The sequence below is a fragment of the Mus musculus genome, chromosome X (assembly GCF_000001635.26).
Source record: "Mus musculus strain C57BL/6J chromosome X, GRCm38.p6 C57BL/6J".
Classification (NCBI taxonomy): Eukaryota; Metazoa; Chordata; class Mammalia; order Rodentia; family Muridae; genus Mus; species Mus musculus.
In genome coordinates, this window is record NC_000086.7 from 94,788,595 (window position 1) to 94,800,277 (window position 11,683).

The 11,683-nt window shown below is 46.6% G+C and overlaps 2 pseudogenes across 1 annotated transcript; one reads left to right on the plus strand and one right to left on the minus strand.

The window, feature by feature from the left end:
- Rpl13-ps5 (ribosomal protein L13, pseudogene 5) lies at window positions 1,085-1,781 on the plus strand (annotated as a pseudogene).
- Window positions 2,691-9,695, minus strand: Zxda (zinc finger, X-linked, duplicated A; annotated as a pseudogene). The gene has a single exon (NR_003292.1). The product of NR_003292.1 is annotated as a zinc finger, X-linked, duplicated A (transcript).
- Between the last annotated feature and the right edge of the window lie 1,988 nt (window positions 9,696-11,683).

Below are 11,683 nucleotides of genomic sequence, written 5' to 3' on the forward strand. Positions count from 1 at the left end.
AGCTAGCTCTGCAACTTTTGTGGGTCTTAAGACTTCACTGATCTTAGATTTGCTAAGAGAGGCACAGCCAAGAACTTCTCCTGGCATTCTTCCTGGTCCCTCCTACTGACTCGAGCCTGGCTGTCTTTGCCAAGTCATGCCACTGATGCTGATTTGTGTTTGCTCTCCTGACACTACTGAACTGGACTACTGGTGTATCTGTGCAGTGTTTGCGAGTGGATCGAGCTGCTGCTGCTGACCTGTGAACTGAACTGTTGATTTCCAGACAATGCAGATGGGAGTTGTTCCAAAGAATGTTTCTAAACAGGTCCACTTCCCCCCCCCCCACCCATATCCTTTCTTTTCCACTACCTCTGGTGGGCTAAAAGGAATGTTAAAGTATTTAAGAACCATCATTAAAAATTGGTGTTTGAAAAGATTACATCTAACCATAATAGTAATTGATTTCAATACCTTACTTTCTCCAGTAGGCAGTTCATTTGGACAAAAATTAAACAAAACCAACAGAATGAAATGGCATCATACATTAAAGAGACTTAACAGATGTCTACTGAGCATTCCATCTAAAAACCAAAGAGCTCACATTCTACTCAGTAGCACACAGAAGCTTCTGTAAAATAGATATCCTAGGACACAAAATAATTCTTTCTTTCTTTCTTTTTTTTTTTTTTCGAGACAGGGTCTCTCTGTATAACCCTGCCTGTCCTGGAACTCACTTTGTAGACCAGACTGGCCTCGAACTCAGAAATTTGCCTGCCTCTGCCTCCCAAGTGCTGGGATTAAAGGCGTGTGCCACCACGGCTAAAACAAATATTTCTTTGAAAATTTAAAAATACTAAAATAGCTTCATATATCCTATATGACTACAATGCAATAAAATTTAAAATTGACAGTAAATAAATCCCTAGTAAATACACAAACTTATGAAGATCAAGCAACTCCTCATGGAATAAAACTCTTGAAAAAAGCACGAGTTTCTCTGGGAACTAACACAACACAACACAATGAAGACTTTGCAACACACTGAAAGTAGTCCCACTAGGGAAATTTATAGTGCTATACACCTACATTAAAAAATTAAAAGCCTTTCTGCTTGGCAGTTCTCCTGTATAGGAGGCAGCCATGGCACCCAGCCGGAATGGCATGATCATGAAGCCCCACTTCCACAAGCATTGGCAGCAGCGAGTGTACACTTGGTTCAACCAGCTACCATGCAAGACCTGCAGACTCAAGGCTCGGCAGGAGAAAGCACACAGCATTCCCCCTCGTCCCGCGTCCGGCCCCATCAGGCCCACTGTGAGGTCCCCTACAGTAAGATACCACACCAAGGTCCGGGCTGTCAGGGGCTTCAGCCTAGAGGAACTCAGGGTGGCTGGGATCCACATGAAAATGGTTTGCACCATCAGCATCTCTGTGGACCCAAGGAGGCAAAACAAATCCACTGAACCGCTGCAGGCCACCGTGCAGCGCCTGAAGGAGTACTGCTCCAAGCTCATACTTTCCCCCAGGAAGCCTTCTGCTCCAAAGAAGGGAGACAGTTCTGCTGAAGAACTTAAACTGGCCACCCAGCTGACAGGACCTGTGATGCCCATCTGGAATGTATACAAAAAGGAAAAGGCCAGCGTCGTCACAGAAGAAGAAAACTCTAAGGCTTTTGCCAGTCTTCACTTGGCCCATGCCAATGCCTGGCTCTTTGGCATCCGAGCAAAAAGCGCGAAGGAAGCTTCGGAGCAAGACGTTGAAGAGAAAAAGTAATGCCCAGTTCGAGTGTTGCAATAAATAAAGGCCCAACAAGCAGCTGACTGAGACAGAAGCAGAAACAGATACACCCAACCAATGGACAGAAGCTGTTGACCCCTGTTGTTGAATTAGGGAAAGACTGGAAGAAGCTGAGGAGGAGGGCGGACCCCATAGGAAGACCAGCAGTCTCAACTAACCTGGACCCCTGAGATCTCTCAGACACTGAGCCACCAACCAGGCAGCATACACTAGTTGATATGAGGACCCTACACGTACAGCAGAGGACTGCCTGGTCTGGACTCAGTGAGAGAAGAGGCACCTAACCCTCAAGAGACTGGGGGCCCCAGGGAGTGGAGAGGCCTGGTGGGGGAGCATTCTGTCAGGGATGGGGGTGAGAATGGGATGAGGAACCGGGGGGGTGGGGTGGGACGGGATTGGTGGCTGGATTGTAAATAAATTTAAAAAAAAAATTCCTTAGTGGAGTTAGCAGGTAAAAAACAAAAAACAAAAACAACAATATGTGGTCACTTATCCTGAAAAGGTATAAAAACTAAGAACAACAATAAAGTAGCAGTGCAACCCTTTTCTATTTAAAAAGAAAATGTAGAGTTGTGGAGCTCTGTCCCATTTGACACATCTACAACACAACTCCTCTACCTAATGCTCAGGGATCATTGTGGAAAAGGGGCCAGAAAAAAATGAAAAGCCAGAATAATAGAGAGTTCACTATGGGCTATGGTTTCTCGTCTCACCTACATGACTGCTTGAGTGTGAGCAGAACAAGGGTGACAAGTAAACATACTAACACGCACGGGGAAAAGCGGAGGAGAACTCAACCCTACACAAAAACTACAGGCAACTAAGACTTTCTGAGAACAGAAAAAGTAGTTTTCTCCAAGAAAGAAAACACCAACTGGCCATCCATTACCAACTAGTCGGTTCTGAAAACATATACAAGCAACACTACATAGACTGGGCCGATTGTGTTTAAGTATTTACTAATACATATATGTATGGAACAACAATTCATGAAAAGGGAAGTCATGAGTTTGAAAGAGAGCAAGGAGGGCCAAATGAGAGGGTTTGAAGGAATGAAAGGGAAGGGGAAAATAATGTATTTATAATCTCAAAAAATAACAATTTAAAATTATATATTTAATATAATACAAAATTTATATTGAAAAATGATGGTGACTTGAGAAAAATAATTACCTTTTTGTTTACTCTAGAAGATATTTCTAGTGGATAATTCCAACTACCTCAGGAGCAATTGAAGGTATAAATATATCAGTCTTATTTTTAGTTTCCAACATAAATAAGAATATTTTATGCTCATTGGGGCTGGGATATGTATTCTTTCTTTCTTTCTTTTTTTTTTTTTTTTTTTTTTTTTTTTGGTTTTTCGAGACAGGGTTTCTCTGTATATCCCTGGCTGTCCTGGAACTCACTTTGTAGACCAGGCTGGCCTCAAACTCAGAAATCTGCCTGCTTCTGCCCCCCAAGTGCTGAGATTAAAGGCGTGCGCGACCACACCCGACTGGGGGATATGTATTCTTAAAACCTCTTTCTGGACCACTGAACAGATCTGGAAGGTTTTGAAATACTCTTCTTATAGACCATTTATAGCCATTGTTGCAAGAATTTCTAGAACAATTTCAGGGGTGATTAATAATCAAGGAAATAGTCTATTCTAGTACACAAATTCAGATTTGGTGAGACTGACATGTCTAGGTCTCTGCCTCTCATAACATTATAATAGTGTATTATGCTTAAAGTATCATCAGGATTCTGGAAGGATTTTTCAACTACACCAAACCCAACCACTTGTAAAATTATGATTTTAGGAAAATCACATAAACTTCCTAGCATTTCATATTTCTCAAATGTAAAATGAAGATGATAACACAAACTATTTATGAGAACTTTGTACATCATAAAGCAGCACAGTTATAAGAGATCTTTCATCCCTGAACTTTGTAGAATGCATACTGTAATGATTAGTATTCATTCTCAACTGAACAAAATCTAACATCACCAGAACGATGGCTAGGGTCCATAGGGGATTATTTTGATGCTGTTAATTGTCGTAGGAGTCCCATCTTAGTTGTGGCTGGGGTGGAGAGCGAAAGCTTAAGATGAGCACACATCCATTTGTTAGTCTCTCTAGTCTTGACTACGTATCTAATGTGATCACATCCGTGAGGTCCCTGCTGCTGTAATCTCTCCAGTGTTATAGACAGTGCTACAGAACTGTGAGAATACATAAACCCTTTCTCCCTTAAAAAATGTCAAGGAAAAGAAGCTGCAGTGTTCAAAAGCAATAGACACATACAATGTAGTCCAGTCTTACATTTCAATTATGACATATTTTGGGTAAGGTCCATAAGTTATTTTTTGCATTATTAAATAGGTTTAATACTAATGGATTATGAATAACTCCAGAGAGCTAATATTCTAAATATCCTGTTACACTATAATCCTTTTCTTTTCCATGATGGAAAATTTCCTGACAGATGACCTGAAAATCCATCAAGTTTTATTTATAATACTCAAGACTTTCAGTTATTTAACAGTACAATATTAAGTAACTGAAATATCAAGTTATAGCAAGCTTAACATATTTTACATGATCAAAAGGCTAAACAAGGCCCTTTGAAAACAATCTTCATATAACGCATTTTGTTATTAATACAATTAGAAAATCTTAATAGATCAAGAAAGACTACAGAAACACAAAAGGCAAAGGAGATAAAATGAAATCAAGACATCATTTCAAAAATGTCAAATTTATATTACCAGAAGTATGATCATTATATGTGTTGTCACGTGTAGTCACTGTAATTACAGTCATTCATGCTAGGGCAATGGTATGGAGAGAAATCAGAAAGACAACAACATGATTTTTTATCATCAAGAAATTAAATTTTATCCTTTGGAAATTCTACAGTCTATAGATAAGAATATTTTAGTATAGTCTTTAGTTGGAAGAAATTTAAAAGAAACAAAGTGACGGTTTAAAATACCTTTACGGTTATATATCTTAATAATGCTTATAAAGTCTGTGTTTACCTCAGGTCTTTGCATTCCTTGAAGAATAAAATGAGAAATGTTTAACTCATGAAAATGCATTTCTAACATAGTCTTTAAAATCTTTTCAAAGTGCTAAGTCAATAATAATCTTGATGCTTGGACACACTAAAATTCTGAATACTTCTTTAAATTAAAAGTTAATGTGTACTTTTATTACCTTTTTACTAAATGGGTTCAAACAATATAAAAATTATAAAGGTAGTAGTATATAATGTATTTCAAAGTGGCAAATTATATATTGCCAAAGTACTATAAAAAAGTGTTTTCTTCAAGTGTCCTCACAAAAAACAGTATTGAATTTGAGTATTTCAAAATAACTCTTTTCTAGTAGAAAACACGGCAAACAAATTGAAAGAGGTACTTGTCATCAGATCTTATAGGATAAAGTGTTTCCATTAACATCTGCCTCCTGTAAACACACTTGTAAGCTGAATCCAGAAAATACCATCGTGGTGCATACAGACTGTAATAATTATTGTGACTAAAAAAATAGATCATGTGAGAGAAAAGAGTGACCAAAAAGAAGTGAAAAATTAGAGAAAAAAAGTAGAGGCATAGCACACACTGGTGTGCATATATCAGGAACTACAGGAATAGGGGGGGGGAGCAGAAAAAGCAGAAGGGAACAAGGATATCCATAGGCACAACAAAAGGATTGCTCATTAACAAAGTGATTGTGGAATTCAGAAGAGCAGAATGGGAGAGGTAGAAATATTTCCTCTTTGATGTGAACTACACATATAGAAATAATTAATATTTACCAAATGAAATCAATTTACATCAGGAAAGTTTTAGTATCAGTTTAAGTTTACAATTTCTCATCAAGATTATGATGATCAAATATATTAGATATGAATTTTCTATATAAACCATAAAATGCTACACTCATGCTAAGATTGACAGTATTTCTATTTCAAAATACATAGCAAACCTCTCATTCCAGAGAGGGCTACAAATGAGGTCACCAGGAAAAAGAAATATTACCTTCTGGTCCATTTCCAAATTCTATCAGAATAGTAGAGTCAGGCCAAGAGCTGGCTTTGATCCAGAGCAGACACCAGTTAAGTGGACGAATAAAACAGTGAACAGTGTTAAATGAGAACTCTGTAAAGAAAAATTCCTCAAGAAATTGTGGAAGGAATAAATTCCCATCTATGCATAATACTTATATTATTGGCTGAAAACTATGATACATGTGTTTCCTATCTTGTGTACTCTAGGATTTGAAGAGGGGAAAAAAGGAGGCAGAGAAGAAAGAAAGAAAGAAAGAAAGAAAGAAAGAAAGAAAGAAAGAAAAAAAGAAAGAAATAAAGAAAGAAAGAAACAACTAAAGAAGATTCAGAAAAGCCCAAGCATATATTTTCCCTTCAGTAACAATCTCAAGCATCAATAGATACAATATGCATGAGAATAATGTGCATTTCTATCAGCACTGTAAAGCTAGCGGAGTAAGGCTTGGCAAGACTAAATGACTAGTATAAGGCCACTTGTTCAATGGTAACGAGGCAATATTTTAGAATATGCTTGTAATATATCAAATCCCTGATATTTTTCTTTTAAAAAAAACCCTTCTACAGAAAGACAACATAAGAAGACTGAGAAAACATCAAACAACCACATAAAATACAACATTTTTGCACTCTACTGATACAATGGATACTGTGAAAGAAGGTAAGATAAATGGTAAAAGTTAAAACACGAGTTCCTCTATCTCTGATCATTTAATGTTCAAAGGGATCACATTCCTGTTCATTACATGAGACTCATATGTAACCACTATGAAATACTCTAAAAAATTACACCAAAGGTGTACAAAAAAATTGAAATGCAGTTGAAAAGGAAAGAGAAATAAGCTAGACAAAAAAAAGACTACTTTTATAAATAATGAATTAAGGCTCAGCTCGGTTAAGAGACTTGCTCACAGTCAGAGAACTTATCAGTCCCAGACTCAAGATGAGAACTGAAATCCCTAAATTGGTAATCCACAGATGCGTTCCTTTGCAAGGCAGCAAGAAACAACTGCAGGCAAGCAAGCGCTCCTTCCAGAACATTCTCACATTTGAGTGTGATAAAAACAACAACATCAACAACAACAACAAAGTGAGCCACAGGGCAGGCAGGGAACAGGCAGAGTCGGTTCATACCAAAAACGGGGTGCCAGTCACCGTGATAAGATCTGTGTCTTTCTGAGACCCATGGCTTCCTGTTGGGTGGGAGAATCCGAACTGGGTTTCTTCCTCGTGTCCAAAGAAGTCAGATTCGGGGTGCACGTTCCACTCGGCTTTGGCTGGGGTCAGTAGCTCGGAGACACTGTTTTCACAGAGGGTGCTGGAGGGGGTCAGAGCTTCCGTGTCCACAGTCAACTTATTGCTGGGTGTCAAAGCCTGCGGCTCCAGGCTTGAGTTTTTCAGGGCCAAGGAGCCAAAGAGCCCCACGTTCCCGGCGGAGACATCGTCCATGTCCAAGGGGCTGTGCTGGTAGCCAGCCACCGAGGTTCCGAAGAAGAGAGAGGTATCCAGACTCTGGGGGAGGTCACTGGGGGCCCCCCTCAAGGCCCGAGGCTCGGCCGCTTGCCCCAAGGAATGGTTGTTGCTGTTATTATCCGCAGGGAGACTTCCCGCGAGGCTCGAGTTCACAGAGGCCACATCAATAGTCAAGATGCCAGAGTTGACCAAGGCCGTGTCCAGCACCGCGGCGGAACCGTGGCCAGGCACATCCGAGAACAGAGACACGAGCTCGGCCCCACTGAGATCGCTCTGCCCCGGGCTGGTGAGCTCACTGCTGGGCGTGAGAGAGTTGGCAGCTTCTAGCTGGGCCAGGAGGTCCTGGCTGAGGTTGTGCCTTTTGGTCATGTGGGTCTTCATGCTGTGCTTGGACGTGAAGAGCTTGTTACAGGTGGGGACCGGGCAGCGGCTCTTCCACGCACCCACGTCCTGCAAGTGCTTCTTGGAGTGGATGTAGAGGCTGCTGCGAGCCGAGAAGCGGGCACAGCAGCCCTCCACGGGGCACACGAAGGGCTTGGTGCCCAGGTGGGTTATGCTGTGGCCTTTCAGGTGCTCGGCCCTGGTGAAGGACTTGCCGCAGCCCTCGACGGGACAGGTGAACCTGCGGTCGTCCTCGTGCTTCCGCTTGTGCCTTAAGAGCTTGGACATGCTGGTGAAGTTCCAGCCGCAGCCGTCGAAGTCACACAGGAAGGGTCTCTCCCCGGTGTGGCTGCGCAGGTGGATCTTGAGCCTGCAGGCCTTGTCGTACTGCTTGCTGCAGCCAGGGAAGGAGCAGGCGAAGAGTTCCTGTTCCCTGAAATGGGCGCGGTTGTGCGAGAACAGGGCGCTCACCGTGATGAAGGTCTTCTTGCAGCCCGAAAACGCGCACTGGTAGGGCCTCTCGGGCTCGAAGTGGCTGCGCTGGTGGGTGCTGAGCTTGGCCTGCGTGGGGAAGCTCTCCTCGCACACCTCGCATTTGAAGGAGTTCTCCTGCTCGTGCCCCTTCATGTGCGCCTTGAGGTTGTAGACGGTGGTGAAGCTCTTGCCGCAGCCCTGCACCGGGCAGCCGAATGGCCGCAGCTTGTCGTGCGACTGCAGGTGCCGCTTGAGCTTGTAGGAGGTGGTGAAGGTCCAGCCGCAGCCGCTGAGCGGGCACTTGAAGGGCCGCTGGCCCTGGCTGCTGCTGTGCGTCAGCAGGTGCACCTTCAGCTGGTGCTTCTTGGCGAAGGTCTGGCCGCACTGCGCCTCCGGGCACAGGTACAGCACCACGCCCGGGCCCGGGCCCGGGCCCGCGGGCCCGCGGGGGCTCTGCGCGGCGGCGGCGGCCGGGGCCTCGGCCTCCTCCTCCGGGGGCGCCGGGCAGGCCGCGGGTTCCGCCGGCTCCGCCAGCAGGAGGTCCGGCGGCAGCTCGGGGCAGTCGCCCAGCTGCGCCCCGGCGGCGGCGGCGGCGGCGGCGGCGGCAGCGGCGGGCGGAAACCCGGCGGCGGCGGCTGCGGGGCGATCAGCGCCCCCGGCTGCGGCGGCGGCTGAGGCTGCGGGAACGGCGCGACCCCCGGCTCCCAGGCGGGCAGCGGGGGCGTGGTCAGGGTGAGGACGCCGTTCTCGAAGCGCAGCAGCAAGTCCTGGTTGTGGATGGTGATGGTGCCCGCGAAGGCCGCCGCCGCCGCCGCCGCCGCCGCCGCCGCTGGGCCCGGGCCGGCCGCGGGAAGCGGGGACGCGGCCGGGACCGCAGACAGACAGCGGGGACCCGGCTCGGGACGGCCCGCTGGGGGCCCGGCGCTCTGGCGCCGCTCGGGCCTCGGGCCTGCCCCGGCCTCCTCCCTCCGCACGGGCGCTCCGGCCTGCTCCGTGCCCACGGTTTCTACATCGCCACCCACCGGGTCAAGCAGCAACAGGAAGAAGTCGTCGCTGCCGCCTCTGCTGCCGCCGCCGCCGCCGCCGCCGCCGCCGCCGCCGCCGCCGCCACCGCCGCCGCCGCTGCCTCCTCCTCCTCCGCCAGCGCCGCCGCCTCTGCCGCCGCCGCTGCTCCGGTGATCGGGCCTCGGCGCCAACCGGTTCAGGCTCGGGCCCAGGCCCCGGGAGGCCCTCTGGGCCTCTGCGCTCCGCGGCCCCGGCCCGCCATCTTGGGCCCCCCGGAGCAGTAGGAGGCGGCGCGTGGGGGCCTGACAAGCCAGAGAGGCCGGGGCTCGGTGCACCCCGCCGCCACCCGCCGGGCAGCCGCCGCCACCGGCGCCCTGCGGTGTCCCGCGAGCCGGGAGCAGCCTCGGGATTTCCATCTCGGCGTCGGTGAGGCTCGGCTGGAACCAGAGCCGAGGCGGAGGCGCGACCCCGCCCCCTGCCGCGGGCCCGAACACGTTCCTGAAAGGAAAAAAAGTGCAATGCGCAGAAACTGGCCCTATCAGATATTAAAACGTATTTAACGCCACCGTGATTTAAATATGCTGGGACCGCGGCTCTGGAACACAAGACACAGCCCAGAGGCAGAGTCTCAGGCGCCGAAAGAACTTACACACAGCGTGTTACAAAGTAATCAAGGGCTTCCCAAGTAGACACAGAATGACAGTTCATCCAGAATGCTGCTGCCCAGGCACAGAGCCACCTAGCCAATGAGAGAGAACAACTCATCCCTACCTCCTCACCCTGGGTCTCAAATAAGCCTGTTGCTGTGGCCTCTTCCTGAGCTGAACTTGTTCCCTGGCACTCTGTAGCAGTGTGTTGCAGGAAATTGTTTACTGCTGGGTGGAGGAGGACAGAACTTCGGACAGGATAAACTGCCCACGTTAAATACTCTACTACTACCATTTCTGATCTAGATGCCCGCTACACACACACACACACACACACACACACACACACACACACACACGCACACACCTCACAGCACATGTGCACACACAAGCCTGAGAGCTCACAGTAACTTCATGTGTGTGTGTATGTGTGTGTGTGTGTATTTACATTTCAAATGTTATCCCCTTTCCTGGTTTCCCCTCCACTGAAACCCCTTATCCCTCAACCACTTCCCCTGCATCTATGAGGGTGTTCCCACACCCCCGCCTCCCTGACCTAGCATTCCTCCACACTGGGGCATCATCCAACCTTCCCAGGACCAAGGTGATGCTCCCCTCCCAGTGATGCCCCATGAGGCCATCCTCTGCTACATATGCAGCTGGAATCATGGGCCCCTCCGTGTGTACTGTTGGTTGATGGTTTGGTCCCCTCCAAGTAACTTCTAGTACTCACATTTGGGTACTATGAGCCAGGGCCTGGGTAGGGCCGTGGGTAGGGTAGTCTTTCACAGGTTTTGACCTCCTGGTGCAGGAGCCAAGATAAGAAATGGGGTCCAAAGCAGGTTGGCACCCTTAGCCTACAGGTCTAAAACCTGGCAACTGAAGCGACTGATAGTGAAAGCTGGAAAATCCAGCCACTTCTAGGTTCTCCCTACAAAACGCTGTAGGGTGAACAGCCTAAACAATACAGTTTATATGGAGCTATGCAGTTGAATCCATACTGCAAGCTTCGTAGTGTGACTTCCTTCTTCCAGGATGTACAGTTGCTTACTATGGGCTCTAGAGCATAAATCCTTGCCAGTGTCGACTAGCATTCAGGCATAAGTATCTATGACTGTGGGGAGAGCGTTCCATTCTACAGTAAATGGACAGTGCAGATCTGGGCTTTTTTTTTTTTTTTCTCCCGAGGTAGTGGTGGAGGCAGTGATGATGGTGCTGGCTTTTCTGGTTTATTTCTTTTTAAGCAATCTTTTTGCTTCATTTTTGTATTTTAATCATAGAAGACACATGTAAAGGCCTGTCTGGAGCATATCTCCAACAATAGAATCACTGGCCAATCTCTGCCATATGCACATCTCTAGCTTTACAAAACAATAACAACTTGGCTAGTGTAATTTGTGAGTTGCTGTTGTCTGCTACAGGATGTCAAAATGTAGCTCAGGCTGGCCCAACTTATCCTCTGTGCCGTCTTCAATCACACCCGCAACACAGAGAAATCCTGTTGCCTCAAGTACAAAAAACCACGTCAAAATAGTTCTCTACTTTTTGATCCGTAGGGATTCAACCCTCAGGGTAATATTGCTACAGTCTCCTGCTTTTGAGTCTTTTAGCGATTCTCTTCTGTACAAGGCACGGTACAAATTGGACTCCTTTAAAGAGGTTAGGGTCCATTTCCCACTTCGTGATTGCCGATTTACCTAGTTATAAATTTATACACAAGTCCCTATATGTGCACACTATAGGTCCCTATATCCTGGCCTTGTTGCTTGAGTTTGAACTTGTGTAGTGTATTGTGTGGACAGGAAAAGATATTGGTTAATTGCACAGTCAGGTGTTAAAAATAATTCCTCGTGCATGGGCCTT